Genomic DNA, 22,500 nt, shown 5'->3' with positions numbered 1-22,500 from the left:
TTGGTGGGGGTCAGTACCTTGGTGTTGGTTGGCGGGGGTCAGTACCTTGGTGTTGGTTGGTGGGGGTCAGTACCTTGGTGTTGGTTGGTGGGGGTCAGTACCTTGGTGTTGGTTGGCGGGGGTCAGTACCTTGGTGTTGGTTCGTGGGGGTCAGTACCTTGGTGTTGGTTAGTGGGGGTCAGTACCTTGGTGTTGGTTGGTGTGGGTCAGTACCTTGGTGTTGGTTGGTGTGGGCCAGTACCTTGGTGTTGGTTTGTGTGGGTCAGTACCTTGGTGTTGGTTTGTGTGGGTCAGTACCTTGGTGTTGGTTTATGTGGGTCAGTACCTTGGTGTTGGTTGGTGGGGGTCAGTACCTTGGTGTTGGTTGGTGTGGGTCAGTACCTTGGTGTTGGTTTGTGTGGGTCAGTACCTTGGTGTTGGTGTGGGTCAGTACCTTGGTGTTGGTTTGTGTGGGTCAGTACCTTGGTGTTGGTTGGTGGGGGTCAGTACCTTGGTGTTGGTTGGTGGGGGTCAGTACCTTGGTGTTTGTTGGTGTGGGTCATTACGATGGTGTTGGTTGGTGGGGGTCAGTACCTTGGTGTTGGTTGGTGGGGGTCAGTACCTTGGTGTTGGTTGGTGGGAGTCAGTACCTTGGTGTTGGTTTGTGTGGGTCAGTACCTTGGTGTTGGTGGTTGTCAGTACCTTGGTGTTGGTTGGTGGGGGTCAGTACCTTGGTGTTGGTTGGTGGGGGTCAGTACCTTGGTGTTGGTTGGTGGGGGTCAGTACCTTGGTGTTGGTTGGTGGGGGTCAGTACCTTGGTTTTGGTTGGTGTGGGTCAGTACCTTGGTGTTGGTTGGTGGGGGTCAGTACTTTGGTGTTGGTTGGTGGGGGTCAGTACGTTGGTGTTGGTTGGTGTGGGTCAGTACCTTGGTGTTGGTTGGTGTGGGTCAGTACCTTGGTGTTGGTTGGTGTGGGTCAGTACCTTGGTGTTGGTTGGTGGGGGTCAGTACCTTGGTGTTGGTTGGTGGGGGTAAGTGCCTTGGTGTTGGTTGGTGTGGGTCAGTACCTTGGTGTTGGTTGGTGGGGGTCAGTACCTTGGTGTTCGTTGGTGGGGGTCAGTACCTTGGTGGTGGTTGGTGTGGGTCAGTACCTTGGTGTTGGTTGGTGTGGGTCAGTACATTGGTGTTGGTTGGTGTGGGTCAGTACGTTGGTGTTGGTTGGTGTGGGTCAATACCTTGGTGCTGGTTGGTGTGGGTCAGTACCTTGGTGTTGGTTGGTGTGGGTCAGTACGTTGGTGTTGGTTGGTGTGGGTCAGTACCTTGGTGTTGGTTGGTGTGGGTCAGTACCTTGGTGTTGGTTGGTGTGGGTCAGTACCTTGGTGTTGGTTGGTGTGGGTCAGTGCGTTGGTGTTGGTTGTTGGGGGTCAGTACCTTGGTGTTGGTTGGTATGGGTCAGTACCTTGGTGTTGGTTGGTGTGGGTCAGTACCTTGGTGTTGGTTGGTGTGAGTCAGTACCTTGGTGTTGGTTGGTGTGGGTCACTACCTTGGTGTTGGTTGGTATGGGTCAGTACCTTGGTGTTGGTTGGTGTGGGTCAGTACCTTGGTGTTGCTTGGTGTGGGTCAGTACCTTGGTGTTGGTTAGTGTGGGTCAGTACCTTGGTGTTGGTTGGTGTGGGTCAGTACCTTGGTGTTGGTTGGTGGGGGTCAGTACCTTGGTGTTGGTTGGTGTGGGTCAGTACCTTGGTGTTGGTTGGTGGGGGTCAGTACCTTGGTGTTGGTTGGTGGGGGTCAGTACCTTGGTGTTGGTTGGCGGGGGTCAGTACCTTTGTGTTGGTTGGTGTGGGTCAGTACCTTGGTGTTGGTTGGTGGGGGTCAGTACCTTGGTGTTGGTTGGTGTGGGTCAGTACCTTGGTGTTGGTTGGTGTGGGTCAGTACGTTGGTGTTGGTTGGTGTGGGTCAGTACGTTGGTGCTGGTTGGTGTGGGTCAGTACGTTGGTGTTGGTTGGTGGGGGTCAGTACCTTGGTGTTCGTTGGTGTGGGTCAGTACCTTGGTGTTGGTTGGTGGGGGTCAGTACCTTGGTGTTGGTTGGTGTGGGTCAGTACCTTGGTGTTGGTTCGTGGGGATCAGCAACTTGGTGTTGGTTGGTGGGAGTCAGTACCTTGGTGTTGGTTGGTGTGGGTCAGTACCTAGGTGTTGGTTGGCGGGGGTCAGTACCTTGGTGTTGGTTGGTGGGGGTCAGTACCTTGGTGTTGGTTGGTGGGGGTCAGTACCTTGGTGTTGGTTGGCGGGGGTCAGTACCTTGGTGTTGGTTGGTGGGGGTTAGTACCTTGGTGTTGGTTAGTGGGGGTCAGTACCTTGGTGTTGGTTGGTGGGGGTCAGTACCTTGGTGTTGGTTGGTGTGGGTCAGTACCTAGGTGTTGGTTGGTGTGGGCCAGTACCTTGGTGTTGGTTTGTGTGGGTCAGTACCTTGGTGTTGGTTTGTGTGGGTCAGTACCTTGGTGTTGGTTTATGTGGGTCAGTACCTTGGTGTTGGTTGGTGGGGGTCAGTACCTTGGTGTTGGTTGGTGTGGGTCAGTACCTTGGTGTTGGTTGGTGTGGGTCAGTACCTTGGTGTTGGTTGGTGTGGGTCCGTACCTTGGTGTTGGTTTGTGTGGGTCAGTACCTTGGTGTTGGTTGGTGGGGGTCAGTACCTTGGTGTTTGTTGGTGGGGGTCAGTTCCTTGGTGTTTGTTGGTGTGGGTCATTACGATGGTGTTGGTTGGTGGGGGTCAGTACCTTGGTGTTGGTTGGTGGGGGTCAGTACCTTGGTGTTGGTTGGTGGGGGTCAGTACCTTGGTGTTGGTGTGGGTCAGTACCTTGGTGTTGGTTGGTGGGGGTCAGTACCTTGGTGTTGGTTGGTGGGGGTCAGTACCTTGGTGTTGGTTGGTGGGGGTCAGTACCTTGGTGTTGGTTGGTGGGGGTCAGTACCTTGGTGTTGGTTGGTGGGGGTCAGTACCTTGGTGTTGGTTGGTGTGGGTCAGTACCTTGGTGTTGGTTGGTTGGGGTCAGTACCTTGGTGTTGGTTGGTGTGGGTCAGTACCTTGGTGTTGGTTGGTGTGGGTCAGTACCTTGGTGTTGGTTGGTGGGGTTCAGTACCTTGGTGTTGGTTGGTGGGGGTCAGTAACTTGGTGTTGGTTGGTGTGGGTCAGTAACTTGGTGTTGGTTGGTGTGGGTCAGTACCTTGGTGTTGGTTGGTGGGGGTCAGTACCTTGGTGTTGGTTGGTGGGGGTCAGTACCTTGGTGTTGGTTGGTGTGGGTCAGTACCTTGGTGTTGGTTGGTGTGGGTCAGTACCTTGGTGTTGGTTGATGGGGGTCAGTACCTTGGTGTTGGTTGGTGGGGGTCAGTACCTTGGTGTTGGTTGGTGGGGGTCAGTACCTTGGTGTTGGTTGGTGTGGGTCAGTACCTTGGTGTTGGTTGATGGGGGTCAGTACCTTGGTGTTGGTTGGTGGGGGTCAGTACCTTGGTGTTGGTTGGTGGGGGTCAGTACCTTGGTGTTGTTTGGTGTGGGTCAGTACCTTGGTGTTGGTTGGTGTGGGTCAGTACCTTGGTGTTGGTTGGTGTGGGGTCAGTACCTTGGTGTTGGTTGGTGTGGGTCAGTACCTCGGTGTTGGTTGGTGGGGGTCAGTACCTTGGTGTTGGTTGGTGTGGGTCAGTACCTTGGTGTTGTTTGGTGTGGGTCAGTACCTTGGTGTTGTTTGGTGTGGGTCAGTACCTTGGTGTTGGTTGGTGTGGGTCAGTACCTTGGTGTTGGTTGGTGGGGGTCAGTACCTTGGTGTTGGTTTGTGGGGGTCAGTACCTTGGTGTTGGTTGGTGGGGGTCAGTACCTTGGTGTTGGTTGGTGGGGGTCAATACCTTGGTGTTGGTTGGTGTGGGTCAGTACCTTGGTGTTGGTTGGTGTGGGTCAGTACCTTGATGTTGGTTGATGTGGGTTAGTACCTTGGTGTTGGTTGGTGTGGGTCAGTACCTTGGTGTTGGTTGGTGTGGGTCAGTACCTTGGTGTTGGTTGGTGGGGGTCAGTACCTTGGTGTTGGTTGGTGGGGGTCAGTACCTTGGTGTTGGTTGGTGGGGGTCAGTACCTTGGTGTTGGTTGGTGTGGGTCAGTACCTTGGTGTTGGTTGGTGGGGGTCAGTACCTTGGTGTTGGTGGGGGTCAGTACCTTGGTGTTGGTTGGTTTGGGTCAGTACCTTGGTGTTGGTTGGTGTGGGTCAGTACCTTGGTGTTGGTTGGTGGGGGTCAGTACCTTGGTGTTGGTTGGTGGGGGTCAGTAGCTTGGTGTTGGTTGGTGGGGGTCAGTACCTTGGTGTTGGTTGGTGGGGGTCAGTACCTTGGTGTTGGTTGGTGGGGGTCAGTACCTTGGTGTTGGTTGGTGGGGGTCAGTACCTTGGTGTTGGTTGGTGTGGGTGAGTACCTTGGTGTTGGTTGGTGTGGGTCAGTACCTTGGTGTTGGTTGGTGTGGGTCAGTACCTTGGTGTTGGTTGGTGTGGGTCAGTACCTTGGTGTTGGTTGGTGGGGGTCAGTACCTTGGTGTTGGTTGGTGTGGGTCAGTACCTTGGTGTTGGTTGGTGGGGGTCAGTACCTTGGTGTTGGTTGGTGTGGGTCAGTACCTTGGTGTTGGTTGGTGTGGGTCAGTACCTTGGTGTTGGTTGGTGTGGGTCAGTGCCTTGGTGTTGGTTGGTGTGGGTCAGTGCCTTGGTGTTGGTTAGTGTGGGTCAGTACCTTGGTGTTGGTTGGTGTGGGTCAGTACCTTGGTGTTGGTTGGTGTGGGTCAGTACCTTGGTGTTGGTTGGTGTGGGTCAATACCTTGGTGTTGGTTGGTGTGGGTCAGTACCCTGGTGTTGGTTGGTGTGGGTCAGTACCTTGGTGTTGGTTGGTGGGGGTCAGTACCTTGGTGTTGGTTGGTTTGGGTCAGTACCCTGGTGTTGGTTGGTGTGGGTCAGTACCTTGGTGTTGGTTGGTGGGGGTCAGTACCTTGGTGTTGGTTGGTGTGGGTCAGTACCCTGCTGTTGGTTGGTGTGGGTCAGTACCTTGTTGTTGGTTGGTGGGGGTCAGTACCTTGGTGTTGGTTGGTGTGGGTCAGTACCTTGGTGTTGGTTTGTGTGGGTCAGTACCTTGGTGTTGGTTGGTGGGGGTCAGTACCTGGTGTTGGTTGGTGGGGGTCAGTACCTTGGTGTTGGTTGATGGGGGTCAGTATCTTGGTGTTGGTTGGTGGGGGTCAGTACCTTGGTGTTGGTTGGTGGGGGTCAGTACCTTGGTGTTGGTTGGTGGGGGTCAGTACCTTGGTGTTGGTTGGTGTGGGTCAGTACCTTGGTGTTGGTTGGTGGTTGTCAGTAACCTTGTGTAGGTTGGTGTGGGTCAGTACCTTGGTGTTGGTTGGTGGGGGTCAGTTCCTTGGTGTTGGTTGGTGGGGGTCAGTAACTTTGTGTTGGTTGGTGTGGGTCAGTACCTTGGTGTTGGTTGGTGGGGGTCAGTACCTTGGTGTTGGTGTGGGTCAGTACCTTGGTGTTGGTTGGTGTGGGTCAGTACCTTGGTGTTGGTGTGGGTCAGTACCTTGGTGTTGGTTGGTGTGGGTCAGTACCTTGGTGTTGGTTGGTGTGGGTCAGTACCTTGGTGTTGGTGTGGGTCAGTACCTTGGTGTTGGTTGGTGTGGGTCAGTACCTTGGTGTTGGTTGTTGTGGGTCAGTACCTTGGTGTTGGTTGGTGTGGGTCAGTACCTTGGTGTTGGTTGGTGTGGGTCAGTACCTTGGTGTTGGTGTGGGTCAGTACCTTGGTGTTGGTTGGTGTGGGTCAGTACCTTGGTGTTGGTTGGTGTGGGTCAGTACCTTGGTGTTGGTGTGGGTCAGTACCTTGGTGTTGGTTGGTGTGGGTCAGTACCTTGGTGTTGGTTGGTGTGGGTCAGTACCTTGGTGTTGGTTGGTGTGGGTCAGTACCTTGGTGTTGGTTGGTGTGGGTCAGTACCTTGGTGTTGGTTGGTGGGGGTCAGTACCTTGGTGTTGGTTGGTGTGGGTCAGTACCTTGGTGTTGGTTGGTGTGGGTCAGTACCTTGGTGTTGGTTGGTGGGGGTCAGTACCTTGGTGTTGGTTGGTGGGGGTCAGTACCTTGGTGTTGGTTGGTGGGGGTCAGTACCTTGGTGTTGGTTGGTGGGGGTCAGTACCTTGGTGTTGGTTGGGGGGGGTCAGTACCTTGGGGTTGGTTGGTGGGGGTCAGTGCCTTGGTGTTGGTTCGAGGGGGTCAGTACCTTGGTGTTGGTTGGTGGGGGTCAGTACCTTAGTGTTGGTTGGTGGGGGTCAGTACCTTGGTGTTGGTTGGTGGGGGTCAGTACCTTGGTGTTGGTTGGTGGGGGTCAGTACCTTGGTGTTGGTTGGTGTGGGTCAGTACCTTGGTGTTGGTTGGCGGGGGTCAGTACCTTGGTGTTGGTTGGTGGGGATCAGTACCTTGGTGTTGGTTGGTGTGGGTCAGTACCTTGCTGTTGGTTGGTGTGGGTCAGTACCTTGGTGTTGGTTGGTGGGGGTCAGTACCTTGGTGTTGGTGTGGGTCAGTACCTTGGTGTTGGTTGGTGGGGGTCAGTACCTTGGTGTTGGTTGGTGGGGGTCAGTACCTTGGTGTTGGTTGGTGGGGGTCAGTACCTTGGTGTTGGTTGGTGTGGGTCAGTACCTTGGTGTTGGTTGGTGTGGGTCAGTACCTTGGTGTTGGTTGGTGTGGGTCAGTACCTTGGTGTTGGTTGGTGTGGGTCAGTACCTTGGTGTTGGTTGGTGGGGGTCAGTACTTTGGTGTTGGTTGGTGGGGGTCAGTACCTTGGTGTTGGTTGGTGTGGGTCAGTACCTTGGTGTTGGTTGGTGTGGGTCAGTACCTTGGTGTTGGTTGGTGGTGGTCAGTACCTTGGTGTTGGTTGGTGGGGGTCAGTACCTTGGTGTTGGTTGGTGGGGGTCAGTACCTTGGTGTTGGTTGGTGTGGGTCAGTACCTTGGTGTTGGTTGGTGGGGGTCAGTACCTTGGTGTTGGTTGGTGGGGGTCAGTACCTTGGTGTTGGTTGGTGGGGGTCAGTACCTTGGTGTTGGTTGGTGTGGGTCAGTACCTTGGTGTTGGTTGGTGGGGGTCAGTACCTTGGTGTTGGTTGGTGGGGGTCAGTACCTTGGTGTTGGTTGGTGGGGGTCAGTACCTTGGTGTTGGTTGGTGGGGGTCAGTACCTTGGTGTTGGTTGGTGTGGGTCAGTACATTGGTGTTGGTTGGTGTGGGTCAGTACCTTGGTGTTGGTTGGTGTGGGTCAGTACCTTGGTGTTGGTTGGTGGGGGTCAGTACCTTGGTGTTGGTTGGTGTAGGTCAGTACCTTGGTGTTGGTTGGTGTGGGTCAGTACCTTGGTGTTGGTTGGTGTGGGTCAGTACCTTGGTGTTGGTTGGTGGGGGTCAGTACCTTGGTGTTGGTTGGTGTGGGTCAGTACCTTGGTGTTGGTTGGTGTGGGTCAGTACCTTGGTGTTGGTTGGTGGGGGTCAGTACCTTGGTGTTGGTTGGTGTGGGTCAGTACCTTGGTGTTGGTTGGTGTGGGTCAGTACCTTGGTGTTGGTTGGTGGGGGTCAGTACCTTGGTGTTGGTTGGTGGGGGTCAGTACCTTGGTGTTGGTTGGTGTGGGTCAGTACCATGGTGTTGGTTGGTGTGGGTCAGTACCTTGGTGTTGGTTGGTGGGGGTCAGTACCTTGGTGTTGGTTGGTGTGGGTCAGTACCTTGGTGTTGGTTGGTGGGGGTCAGTACCTTGGTGTTGGTTGGTGTGGGTCAGTACCTTGGTGTTGGTTGGTGTGGGTCAGTACCTTGGTGTTGGTTGGTGTGGGTCAGTACCTTGGTGTTGGTTGGTGTGGGTCAGTACCATGGTGTTGGTTGGTGTGGGTCAGTACCTTGGTGTTGGTTGGTGGGGGTCAGTACCTTGGTGTTGGTTGGTGTGGGTCAGTACCATGGTGTTGGTTGGTGTGGGTCAGTACCTTGGTGTTGGTTGGTGTGGGTCAGTACCTTGGTGTTGGTTGGTGGGGGTCAGTACCTTGGTGTGGTTCAGTGCCTTGGTGTTGGTTGGTGGGGGTCAGTACCTTGGTGTTGGTTGGTGTGGGTCAGTACCTTGGTGTTGGTTGGTGGGGGTCAGTACCTTGGTGTTGGTTGGTGGGGGTCAGTACCTTGGTGTTGGTTGGTGTGGGTCAGTACCTTGGTGTTGGTTGGTGGGGGTCAGTACCTTGGTGTTGGTTGGTGGGGGTCAGTACCTTGGTGTTGGTTGGTGTGGGTTAGTTCCTTGGTGTTGGTTGGTGTGGGTCAGTACCTTGGTGTTGGTTGGTGTGGGTCAGTACCTTGGTGTTGGTTGGTGGGGGTCAGTACCTTGGTGTTGGTTGGTGGGGGTCAGTACGTTGGTGTTGGTTGGTGGGGGTCAGTACCTTGGTGTTGGTTGGTGTGGGTCAGTACCTTGGTGTTGGTTGGTGTGGGTCAGTACCTTGGTGTTGGTTGGTGTGGGTCAGTACCTTGATGTTGGTTGGTGTGGGTCAGTACCTTGGTGTTGGTTGGTACTGTTGAACATTTTATTGTTCATGACTGGTGCTGTACACTTTATTGTTCATCTTGAGATATATTTCACTTTGTTCCTCCTGGGATATTGAATGTTTTATTATACTTCATGGACAGTGTAATACACTTTACTGTTCTTTATTTCTGTGAAATTCGTAAAAATAAAGGATAAAATTCATTGAAATTGGCTGAGTCATCATGACTCAGCTGTTTTTGACATTACTGTACTTTTTTTTCCTCCGTTTCCTTCCTTTCTCTCCCTTCCCTTCATGTTGCCGTTTTCCCTCCCTTCCCTCCCTCCCTTCCCTCCCTCCCTTTCCATCCCTCCTCTCCTCCCTCCCTATCCTTCACAGACTGGGGGAGCATCTATAAATCTAACTTTTTAAAATTATAATTAATAACTCCAAAACTATGTAAAAGATGGCAGAAGGAATGAGTCACAAGTGTCTGAGTGTCACAAGTGTCTGAGTGTCACAAGTGTGTGAGTGTCACAAGTGTCTGAGTGTCACAAGTGTCGAGTGTCACGTTGTTAAGTGGCGAGATAAGCGCCAAGTGACTCTTCTTAAACCTCAATTCATTTGGAATTCAAACCCTGAAACTTAGAAATTGGAGCAGCAGAGTATTGTATTGTTATTGGGGGTAAGCGCTAAATCCGTAGGGGTCATGCAGCATTCCGGGAATGGGTGGTGCTGAGATTTGATCCGAGGGGCTGTCAAGGATCGGTCATCTGACAAACAAGCCAATAGACAACAGAAGCAAAGAGGCGAACAGTCAAAGACAGAGATTTAAACAAACAGACGAAGTTAGAGACAGACAAGCAGACATGACCATACAGGGAGACAGGTAGATAGAGATGTAGAGAGCCAGGCAGAGAGGGAGACCAAGGGGAGACATGATCACGTTATGCGAAGTACTCTGGAAAACAGGCTTTGTGAGGAAGAAGCACTACCAGGACAGCTGGAGGACATAGATAACACTGAACATTGACTAAGTTACACAGATGTCAGAACCAGGTTTTGTGTCACAGAACTGCATGTTACAGAACTGCAGTGTCACAGAACTGCAGTATCACAGAACTGCAGCGTCACAGAACTGCAGTGCCACAGAACTGCAGAGTCACAGAAGCTCAGTGTCACAGAACTTCAGTATTATAGAAACTCAGTGCTACAGAACTGCAGCGCCACAGAGCTACAGTGTCACAGAGCTGCAGTGTCACAGAGCTGTTGTCACAGATCTGCAGTGCCTCAGAACCTCAGTGCCACAGAACTGCAGTGCCACAGAACCTCAGTGTCACAGAACTGCAGCGCCACAAGGCTGCAGTGTCAGAGCTACAGTGTCACAGAGCTGCAGTGTCACAGAACTACAGTACCAGACTACAGTGCCACAGAGCTGCAGTGCCACAACTGCAGTGCCACAGAACCTGTGCCACAGAACTGCAGTGCCACAGAACCTCAGTGTCCCAGAATCTTAGTGCCACAGAACTGCAGTGCCACAGAACCTCAGCGCCACAGACCCTCAGTGCCACAGAACCTGTGTCACATAACCTCAGTGCCATAGAGCTGCAGTGTCACAGAACTACAGTACCACAGAACTGCAGTGCCACAAAACTACAGACAAGTAACTGAACGAGACTCGACTCACGAAATCGTAATGACACGATTGCAAACAAACCATACCCCGGCCGGGATTGAACCCGCGGTCAGAGTCTCAAAACTCCAGACCGTCGTGTTATCATGTGGGAGTTCGATACGTGGATTAGGGTAGAAATACTCACGTAGGCTGTTATACGTATAATTACTGTTATGTGGACAGAGCCCTTGCCAGCCGTGCCTATCTCCTTGCTTCCACTCGTAACACTGGCTAGGCGGCTGGCCAGTACCCCGTAGTGGGTGTTTTGAAATAGTGTCAGCTCAGCACAATATGAGTTGAATCAACGGACGGTTACGGTAACTGGTTACTAGACTGGTAACTGGTTACTACTACTGAGAGCTCGGCGACGCTAATGTATGTCGTCTCGACATACAACTAATACAAACTAGAGATGGCAGGTATACGGCTTGGGCTGATTCTATACAATGTCAAAGTACACAACATGAAACATTATAGATACATAAGTAGAACATTGGAATGAAAGCTTACGTAACTGAAACTGTAATGCAATACAAGGTATACTATAGTACAACTTAAAACTCAACAAATGAACAACGAACTCTACGTTGAGATTACAAGTGATAAAAACAAAAATTTTGATCGATCGATCTGTATTCGTGTGATCTACGGATTCTGAGGAAGGAATATATACAAAGAAAGAGTGTTTAACAGAAAGGCAGATTCGGTGCACGCAAATCTAGACTGTTAACTCTCAGAATGCGGAGAGAACATGAACACAAAAAAAAAATTTTTTAAATACTGATAAGTTGATACTGTAATTATTCATCTATACAGGTTATTTACATTTAACCCCAACTCTGCTAAGGCAAGATTGGCATATGCAGAATGGGTGTCATCTCTGGGAGGATCAAACTCTGTAGCATTGGCTAACTCATGCTGTATTTGAGGCAAATCTGAATTGGAAGTTACAAATGATACTTGAGGATTTCTCAATACCTGTCGTGTACGTAGGGAATAACGACATTCAGGTTGATCGTCTGACTGAGTATCAGAGGAAGAGAGTACAGGATCAGGAGGATTGTCAGAGTCTGTCACATTAGTCTGGGTTGGAACATCATTATCATCACATACTAACTTCATATGATCCAAATGCGATTCTTTATACTGACCAGTACTAATCTCTCTAACCTTATACTTATTTCCAGTGATATGTTCAACTACTCGATAAGGACCAACAAACCTTTGATCAAGCTTTGGCATAGCAGACGTTTTGTTAAAATTAGTCAGCATAACTCTCGAACCTACTTTGATTTTGGATGGCTTTACTCGAGTATTTGCGACTCTTGTAAATTCTGCTGTTGATTTATGAAGTGTTTCACGGATTCTTCTAAAAACACTTTGAGCTAAGCTGGTACAAGTTGCTACGAAATCATCAGGGTTATAATTTGGTTTCGGATTAGAATATAACAACTCATAAGGCAAACGTTTATCTACACCATACAATGCTGTATAGTCCTTGTGGCTTAGCGCTTCTTTTTGATTATAATAATAATACACCATACAATGCATAATGTGGAGTGTCACCTATAGAAACATTGTAAGCAGAATTTATAGCACACTGCACATCAGGTATAACTTCATCCCAAGTTTCACTATTGGGATTGATAGTGGCTCTCAAGACATCAAGTACTTTCTTATTGGTTCGTTCCGCTAACCCATTGCTGGCAGGATGATGAGGAACAATGGTGGATTTAGAGATCTTGTACAAGGTACACAAATTTTCAAGAATTTCATTACAGAATTCACCTCCATTATCTGTTACTAGGGACTTAGGGGTGGTATGCCTGCAGATAATGCGTTCTTTAAACGCTTTAGCTACTGTCTCGGCAGTCTTGTCTGCAATAGGAACTAACTCGCAATATCTGGTGAAATGGTCTACCATAACACACAGATGTTTGTTACCTTGGAGGGAACATTGGAAATTAGTTAACAAATCTAGCGCAACTCTTTCCCAAGGTTCGCTAGTAGTTGGATACACTTGGATTGGATTAGGACCATTAGCATTGCCTTTATGTTGCATGCAGACACTACATTTCCTAACATACTCAGAAATATCAGTTGCCATACGAGGCCAAAAGTATTTCAATCTGGCTTGTTTTACTGAACGATCCATACCAGGGTGTGCAACACCTGGTACATCGTGAACTAGCTGTAAGGCTACATTCACTAGTGACTGTGGAATTACTAACTGGTATACTCTTCTGCTAGGAGTACCCAACTCTGCTGTTCGATACAGTAATTCTTGGTTCATGAGAAAGTCACTAATGGGTGCTGGTGGTTTCACATTCAGAATAAGATCTTCCTGGAGCAGGAATCTAATCACACCAGACCACATGGGATCTGTTCGTTGAGCATTCTTTACATCTTCAGCACTAAATGGAGGGTCTGCAGTTACTATACTAACATGTCGCGATAAGGCATCTGCGACTACATTTGACTTGCCAGGTAAATGCTCAAAGGTGGGATTGAACTCTTGGATAGTCAAGGTCCATCTAGCTAACCTTCCAGTAGGTTGTTTGTTCTGGAATAAGGGTATCAGTGGAGCATGATCTGTCAAGACATGAACAGAGTACTGATAAATAATGTCTCGGAAGTGCTTTAAAGACCATACTATTGCTAAAGCTTCTTGCTCAGTTACTGTATAATTACGTTCAGCCTTTGTAAGGACTCGGCTAGCAAATGCAACTGCGTTGTACTTGCCATCGGTCTTCTGAGCTAGTACGGCACCTATGCCAATTGAACTAGCGTCAGTTGTCAGATAGAAAGGCTTAGAAAAATCTGGAAATTTCAAAATTGGAGCAGAAGTTAGCTTTTCTTTTAGAGTTTGGAATGCTCTTTCTTGACGGAAGGTCCAAACAAAAGGAGCATCTTTCTTAAGCAACTCAGTTAGAGGAGCAGCTATGGAAGAAAAATTGGCAATGAAAGCTCTATAAAAACCTGCTAAGCCCACAAAGGATCTTACGGCATCAGCAGTTTTGGGAGTTGGAAAATTTAGTACTGCAGTTACTTTACTTTGGTCAGTCGTAACCCCTCTAGGAGTGACTACGTGACCAAGAAACTTAATTTCTGATCTGAAAAATTGACATTTTGACAGTTTGATCTTTAAATTGGCTTCTTCAAGCTTACCAAGTACTACATCAAGTCTTTTCAAGTGTGTATCCACGTCTTTAGACATGACGATTACGTCATCTAAGTACACCATAAGTGCATTACCTATGAGACCTCTAAAGATATTAGTCATGAGCCTTGAGAACGTGATAGGGGAAGATCGTAATCCAAATGCCATTCGGAGGTAGTGATAATGACCTGTAGGAGTGGAGAATGCAGTTAGTTCTTGGCTGTCCTCGTGAAGAGGGACTTGCCAAAACCCTTGTAACAAATCTAGGGTTGAAAAGACTTTGTTATCTCCAATATTACGTAAAAGATCACCCAGTACAGGGAGTGGAAAGCGATCTGGAATGGTTTTTGCGTTTAACTTCCTAAAGTCAATTACTGGACGCCAAGTACCATCCTTCTTAGGTACTAGTATCAAGGGTGCATTCCAAGGTGAATTGCTAGGTGCAATAACTCCATCATCAAGCATTTGATTGATCAATTCTTCTGCGACAGCAACTTGTGAATGAGGCATTCTGTACGCAGGTATGTAGATAGGTCTAGTACCAGGTTCAAGTGGAATACGATGGGACAATAAGTTCGTTATACCCATCTTCTCACCTGGTAAAGCAATGGCTTTACGACGTTTGTTCAACAGAGTCAACAAACGCTTGACTTCATCTGGGAAGTCAGTGGGAGCTAAGTCTTTCTCCTCAACTGGTGGAACAGATTGATCCAGTGCAGTGGATGTGGTCTCCCCGGCAGAAATAGCACCGACCCACTGGTCAGGTGACAACTCATCCTCTACCTGAACAGGGTAAGGATAGTGAACAAGGTCAACAAGATTGGTATTTGCTCTAAGGCGAACACTGTGACCAGAAGTGTTGGCCAGGTAGAAATGGATCTTACTATCTCGTACAACATGTAAGGATGGTTCAACAAATAGACCTTTTACTTTGCAGGAATCACTGTCAACTAGGACGTTATCACCATCTGGAACACTAGGAACAACGACAGACACTCTAGTGAGAGCACTAGCCGCAACAGAAACGTCTTTCTGCAGACGGCATGTGACGTCAACAAGAGATGGCATTACTAGTTGCAAGTAATTGTTTTCCGACAAGGCGTCCCCTGTGGAGAAACTACTACTCGAACTAGCAGGCATTGCAGGGATAGGTTGAGCACTCAAGGCAATCTGAGCGTCCTCGGACACTTGAGGCATCGGACTATCCTGCAATTCTGAAGGTATAGGTGGAACACTGATGGGAGTGACAGAATTACCAGTGCCTGACCGCTTGGGTACGCTACTGGAGAATGCATTAGCTTGTAAGGACTTAATCCGTACATCATACTCTGCAGCAGTATAACAGATTTCGGATCCAAGCTGGTAACCCCAGAATGGAACGATCAAGTCGTCAATTTGTGCATGCCATCGATAAGGGTCGAGCACAATGCGTAAGTCTCGCATGGAAGCAAATCCCAGTAGAAGGTCACCAGGGAAAGTAATCTGGTCGACCACAAGGAAGGAAACAGTGAAGTCTCTACCTTGGATAGAAAAGGTTAGGGCAGTCGTACCTCGGACACGCAGGTGAGAACCAGATACTCCACTAAGAGAGGACACAGGAGTCGGTTCTACGAGAAGGACATGTCGTAACTTCTTATCCTTAAACAAACTAGACCTAATAATATTGATTTGCGCACCAGAGTCCATGAACAATTGAACGGGCGCATTATAAACAGATGCTTGCACTATAGGGCCTATGGTTGCATTGGAAGTTATGTGCAAACAAAAAGGTGGATTGTCATCAGAAAAGATTTGTTCTACTCCATCCCCAAAATCATCTGTGTCAGAGACATGTGAAGCAACAACCTCCGCAGGGTTGTCATTCTCGAGACTGCTTAAGGCTTCAAAGGAGTTGTGAACGGGGATGGTGTACTCATTATCACCTACTGTCACCATGGGGCGGTTTGACTGGGGCGCTCGAATTCCCCCGAATTGGAAGAACGAGCCTGGTTCTGGTGAGTTTGAGAAGTGAATGAATGAGCCTGGTTCTGGTTATTTTGAAAACCACGAGGTCTGTTACCTCGACGGGTTCTACGGTTGGAACGACCACGGAAAGATCTAGAGTACTGAAGGTTATAGAGAGCATTACACTCAGATGTGTCATGTCCATGTATTCTATGATAAGTACAGTAAGGAAGATCTGAGTACTCATCATCAGTACGACGTCTCTTAGGGTAACTATCAGGACAATTAATTGCAATATGTCCACGGAAACCACAGTTGTAACAATTCCGCCGACTATGGTTACTGAATGTGCTATGAATACTACGAGGTGTATAACGACTCTGTACACTGGTTCTTGATGATCTCTGAGATGGTTGACGACTACGATTTGTCTCTGTGGCGCAAACAAGAGGTGGTGCAGACTGAGGCATATTTGTGACATTACTTTTAATACAAGGGAAAGTACCCTGGGGGCACAAGGAACGTACATGATTTAAGGCTGTAAGTGGTTCCATCGTTACAGTTGGAGGATCAGCCTCATAAGCACACACAGAAGCAGGTGGCATTAATTCTTTAATTGCTCCAAAAGCTGCTATTTTAGCAATTGATTCTGTAAATGGTTTAGCCTCTTCAGAGAGAAAAGATGATGATTGGACAGCATTGATAAATGATGATAAAAGTTTATCTAATCTAACAGCAAATGCACTCAACGATTCAGTACTCATGGGTGTAGCATTCACTAGTTCCCTAAGAACGACATATGGATCAGCTGTTTTTACTGGGACAAGGAAAGAACGAATCAGTTCCTCATATTGTGACCACCTAGTAAGATTCCTGAAGTCTCGCATATCCAGGAGATCAACAACGTGAACAGCAGCAGGAGATCGATAAAGAGCTTCTTTAGCAAGTCTGATAAGGCTTTCCTCTGAAGGAGGACCTTCAGCTAGGGCACTAGCACGAGAACGAATGGCTGCAAACCATGCTTCAAGACTATGTACATGGCCATTGAATAAAGGTAACGCATCAAGGGAATCACGAGTATAACTATAATATCTCGGTGTCTGAGTCGGTCTGTCAGTCGGTAAGGAACTGTGAGGACTGATGACAGGACCAGCAGTAGTAGCCTGAGAGGTCTGAGTGTCGACATTCACTAAAGTATCACTTGACGGTATGTGAGACATAATGGCAAAGTAGCACGAGAACAAATAAGGCAAAAATAATGAACAATAAAAATGATATAAAATTCTAGAATTGAAATGAAAAGATATACAACTAATTCTGCAGAATAATGTTTAAATACACTGCAAGAGGAATGAAAACTCAATTTAAAGGACTATTGACCAAGGAAAAAAAATTTACATTGAAATATACAAGTAAAAATATTACTGGAGACTGAATTAAATGCAAAATGAGCTGTCTTTACTCTTGCTACTAAAGAAATTAATTAATTAAAATTTTAAATCAATGTGAAAGTGTAAAATAAAATTATTAAATTGTAACTGGGGAATTTTAAATATTTTCTAAGAATGCATAGACAAAATTAAAATATAATGCACAAAATATCAATAAAAGAAAATAATTCACTGCAGAACAGTACAACAAAATAATTCACTTCAGAACAGTACAACAAAATAAAGTATAGAAATAATCACTGCAGTAATAAAGTATCACTGGGAAAACTCAGGTAAAATAATGAATTAAAATTATGAAGATCAAAAAAAAATAAACTGATTGAACACTTTAACTCTTAATTGTAAATTAGACAAAACAATTTACTCAAACAGAGTATGAAAAACACTTTACGTTAAAAGTAATTGAAATTGCATCAAGAGTGAATTTGTTCAAGAATATAAAAATATAAAATAAAACACAGGAACAAAACAGGGAATATAACACTTACAGTGACGGAGCACACTTCTTAAATTAATATTCTTACAACAAAATCCTGCTGTGACTGATACAACAAAAATCTTGCTGTGACTGATACGACAAAAATTTTGCTGGCAAAAATAATGGTACACAGTCTGCGAAAAAATTAGAGAAATGAGACACTGTTGGCATACGAAAAAAAATGACACACATAGAAATAAATGGAAAATTTGGTATACTGGGGTAAATATCACTGCAGAATACAACGCTGAAAGAATACAATAAAAAAAAATTGAATCACTTCACACAGGTGACTGACTGGTACACTACACAATAATACTTACTACAGACAGGAGTAGCATAAAGAAAAACACAGCAGAAAAATATAAGATAAGTGAAAACACTGAAAAAATATTCTAAAAATACTGAGTCAAAGAAAATACTGCGTTTACACTGAAAAACACAAGGTTTAGAGTACACAAACAATTTACTATAAATATCTCACACACGCAAATGTCTTTAAATGCAAGAAAAATTGTTTCAAGAAAATTATCACTGAAGTCGGGAGTAGAAGACGGACGGTGAGTACTGTTGGGGGGGCGGGTGTCTGGTGTCCCGCGCGGTGATGGCTGACGTCACCTACATTCACTGTTGTCGTGAAGAAATGTGCGCTCTAGACGAACTCACATAACTGGCTTTATCTCGTTGGCACCAGCTACAATCTCTTGACCAATTATGTGAGCCAAAACAGTACTAGGACCCGGTACAAGGGTGCAAACAACCACAGGTAGATGAGTGGATGGCTGGTGGTGGTGGTGGGTGGATGCTTCTGCCGCGCACCCCGGGTGGTGGGAGAGTGTGGTGGGGGGGGGACGGTGAGGCTGCCGCGTACCCCACTCACCCACGAAGATGTCTTAACCCACTCTATGCCACAGGAATGGTAAAAACCACTCTTAGCATCCAACAGGAAGCACAAAGCGAGATACACAATACTTCAGAGGAACTTGGCTTACTTCTTACTGCGTGGCTTACTTCTCTCTCTCAGCTGGGTTAGAAGCTGGGTTGGCTGGCTGGCTTACCCCACGAGAATGGATGACTGGAAGACGTGTAACGATGCACAAAGCACGGAGGAGCAGTTGGATGACAGGAGACAGGCTGGATGATAGGCTGACTGGCGTTCACTTCCACAGTCTGGCTTACTGACTGGCTTAATTGCAAAATCCGGGTCAACCCCTCGGAGATTGAAGCAATTAGCACACGAACTAAGCCAGGAAGCTTGAAACGGCTGCAACAGGCTTGCAGGCAGTAGGTAGTGAGTGAGGGTATAAGCTGCTGGCTGGAGGGTGTGAGGGGAGGGCATTCACCTTTGACCCTGCCGGCCACTCACAACAGTCTTCAAACGCCTTGAATTACCCTTAAAAACGTAAATCCACGCTCCACACCGCTGTACACCATTTATCATGTGGGAGTTCGATACGTGGATTAGGGTAGAAATACTCACGTAGGCTGTTATACGTATAATTACTGTTATGTGGACAGAGCCCTTGCCAGCCGTGCCTATCTCCTTGCTTCCACTCGTAACACTGGCTAGGCGGCTGGCCAGTACCCCGTAGTGGGTGTTTTGAAATAGTGTCAGCTCAGCACAATATGAGTTGAATCAACGGACGGTTACGGTAACTGGTTACTAGACTGGTAACTGGTTACTACTACTGAGAGTGTTAGCCACTGGACCAGCTAGCCACAATAAGATTCGTCCAACTAGGTATATTTCTACACCATAGGAAGGTTAGCACAGGCACCACTGTGACCGCAAATGCAAGTTTTTACAGACGAATCTCCAGCTAGCGTGGCCGTGACGAACTCTAGCTCAAGTCCCTTCACTGCCGTCAACATGACGCATTTGTGGTCACAGTGGTGCCTGTGCTAACCTTCCTATGGTGTAGAAATATACCTAGTTGGACGAATCTTATTGTGGCTAGCTGGTCCAGTGGCTAACGCGACGGTCTGGAGTTTTGAGACTCTGACCGCGGGTTCAATCCCGGCCGGGGTATGGTTTAACTGAACGAGGTACAACACTTCAACTAAACTTGTACCTATGTTAAAAAGATACTGCACACAATGTCAACCAAGATAAAGTTAGCAGCGAGTTATTTAAGATAAGTAACTGAAGATAGGGACAGGTAGATAGAGGGAAAAAATAAGATAACTGGAGAGAAGAGTCATGTCAACAAACTCTTAGGCCCATTTCACAACCTAGAAAATTGTGAGAGAGAGGGGGAGAGAGAGAGAGAGAGAGAGAGAGAGAGAGAGAGAGAGAGAGAGAGAGAGAGAGAGAGAGAGAGAGATAAGGCAGCGGTGGTCACTTCTACATTACAGGAACTCTGTCACTCTTGTCATCGTATCTATTGTTACTGGAATCCATTGTGTACCTGGAAGGGAAAAAAATACGGTGGCGTTTTACGAGCATAAACCTTTTGGAGATTTCGTTTCCACCTGCAGCTCGTTGGTATTCCTGTCACGTAAATCCTGTGTGTGTGTGTGTGTGTGTGTGTGTGTGTGTGTGTGTGTGTGTGTGTGTGTGTGTGTGTGTGTGTGCGCGCGTGTGTGTGTGCGTGTGTGTGTAATCGCCTAGTGCAGGTGTGTGTGTACTCGCCTAATTGTACTCACCTAATTGTGGTTGCAGGGGTCGAGACTCAGCTCCTGACCCCGCCTCTTCACTGATCGCTACTGGGTCCTCTCTCTCTCTCTCTGCTTCCTGAGCTTTGTCATACCGCTTCTTAAAACTATGTATGGTTCCTGCCTCCACTACTTCACTTGCTAGGCTATTCCACTTGCTGACAACTCTATGACTGAAGAAATACTTCCTAACGTCCCTGTGACTCGTCTGAGTCTTCAGCTTCCAGTTGTGACCCCTTGTCCCTGTGTCCCCTCTCTGGAACATCCTATCTCTGTCCACCTTGTCTATTCCCCGCAGTATCTTGTATGTCGTTATCATGTCTCCCCTGACTCTTCTGTCCTCCAGTGTCGTCAGTCCGATTTCCCTCAACCTTTCCTCGCACGACATTCCCTTGAGCTCTGGGACTAGCCTTGTTGCAAACCTTTGTACTTTCTCTAACTTCTTGACGTGCTTGACCAGGTGTGGGTTCCAGACTGGTGCTGCATACTCCAGTATGGGCCTAACTTACACAGTGTACAGTGTCTTGAACGATTCCTTATTAAGGTATCGGAACGCTATTCTCAGGTTTGCCAGGCGCCCGTATGCTGCAGCAGTTATTTGGTTGATGTGTGCCTCCGGTGATGTGCTCGGTGTTATGGTCACCCCAAGGTCTTTCTTCCTGAGTGAGGTCTGTAGTCTTTGTCCACCTAGCCTATACTCTGTCTGCGGTCTTCTTTGCCCCTCCCCAATCTTCATGACTTTGCATTTGGCTGGATTGAATTCGAGAAGCCAGTTACTGGACCACATGTCCAGCCTGTCCAGGTCTCTTTGCAGTCCTGCCTCATCCTCGTCCGATTTAATTCTCATCAACTTCACGTCATCTGCGAACAGGGACACTTCAGAGTCTATTCCTTCCATCATGTCGTTCACATATATCAAAAATAGCACTGGTCCTAGAACTGACCCCTGTGGGACCCCGCTCGTAACAGGCGCCCACTGTGATACCTCTTCACGTACCATGACTCGTTGCTGCCTCCCTGTCAGGTATTCCCTTATCCATTGCAGTGCCCTCCCTTTTACATGTGCCTGATCCTCCAGCTTCTGCACTAATCTCTTGTGGGGAACTGTGTCAAAGGCCTTCCTGCAGTCTAGGAAAACGCAATCTACCCACCCCTCTCTCTCGTGTCTTACTTCTGTTACCTTGTCATAAAACTCCAGGAGGTTTGTGATACAAGATTTGCCTTCCATGAACCCATGCTGGTTTTCATTTATAATATTGTTTCTTTCCAGGTGTTCGACCACTCTCCTCCTGATAATCTTCTCAATGACTTTGCACACAATACATGTCAGAGACACAGGTCTGTAGTTTAGTGCCTCGTTTCTGTTTCCTTTCTTAAATATGGGGACTACATTAGCTGTCTTCCATTTCTCAGGTAGTCGCCCAGTTTCAAGGGATGTGTTGAAGATTGTGGTTAGAGGCACGCACAGCATCTCTGCTCCTTCTCTAAGGACCCATGGGGAGATGTCCAGTCCCATCGCCTTTGAGGTGTCAAGGTCACTTAAGAGCTTCTTCACCTCCTCCTCAGTTGTTCGTATGTCATCCAACACTTGTTGGTATATTCCCTCTTGATGTTCCCTTCTGTGCTGTCTTCTCACAGCCCTTCCTGTCTCTACTGTAAAAACTTCCTTAAATCTCCTGTTCAGCTCCTCACATACCTCCTGATCATTTCTTGTGAGTTCTCCACCTTCTGTCCTTAATCTGATCACCTGGTCTTTGACTGTTGTCTTCCTCCTGATGTGGCTATACAACAGTTTCGGGTCAGTCTTGATTCTCGATGCTATGTCATTTTCATACTGTCGCTGGGCCTCCCTCCTTACCTGTGCATACTCATTCCTGGCTCTGCGACTGGTCTCCCTATTTTCGTGTGTTCTTTGCCTTCTGTACTTTTTGCATTCTCTATTGCACTTTGTTTTTGCCTCCTTACACCGTCGGGTAAACCTGGGGCTCATTCTGGTCTTCCTGTTGTTACTGTTGCCCTTGGGAATAAACCTTTCCACTGCCTCCTTGCATTTTGTTGTTACATATTCCATCATTTCATTTACTGGCTTTCCTGCCAGTTCTCTGTCCCACTGGACCTCCCACAGGAAGTTCTTCAACCCTATGTAGTCCCCTCTTTTATAGTCAGGCTTTTCCCATTCAACTCCTGTTATTCTCTCCACTTGCAGCTCTACTATGTATTCAAAGCACAGAACCACGTGGTCGCTAGCTCCTAGGGGACTCTCATACTTGATGTCCTCAATGTCTGAGCTGCCCAGGGTGAACACAAGGTCCAATCTTGCCGGTTCATCCTCCCCTCTCACTCTGGTAGTGTCCTTAACATGTTGGTGCATGAGGTTTTCCAGCACCACGTCCAACATCCTGGCTCTCCATGTTTCGGGACCCCCATGTGGCTCCAGGTTTTCCCAGTCAATCTCCCTGTGGTTGAAATCCCCCATAACCAGCAACTTTGCTCTGCTGGAATGAGCTCTTCTTGCCACCTCAGCAAGTGTGTCCACCATTGCTCTGTTGCTCTCTTCATATTCCTCTCTTGGCCTCCTGCAGTTCTGTGGTGGATTATACATCACTGCAATGACCACTTTGTGTTCCCCAGAC

This window comes from Cherax quadricarinatus, chromosome 87 (genome assembly GCF_038502225.1).
Source record: "Cherax quadricarinatus isolate ZL_2023a chromosome 87, ASM3850222v1, whole genome shotgun sequence".
Lineage (NCBI taxonomy): Eukaryota > Metazoa > Arthropoda > Malacostraca > Decapoda > Parastacidae > Cherax > Cherax quadricarinatus.
Note: the sequence above shows the minus strand (reverse complement) of the source record.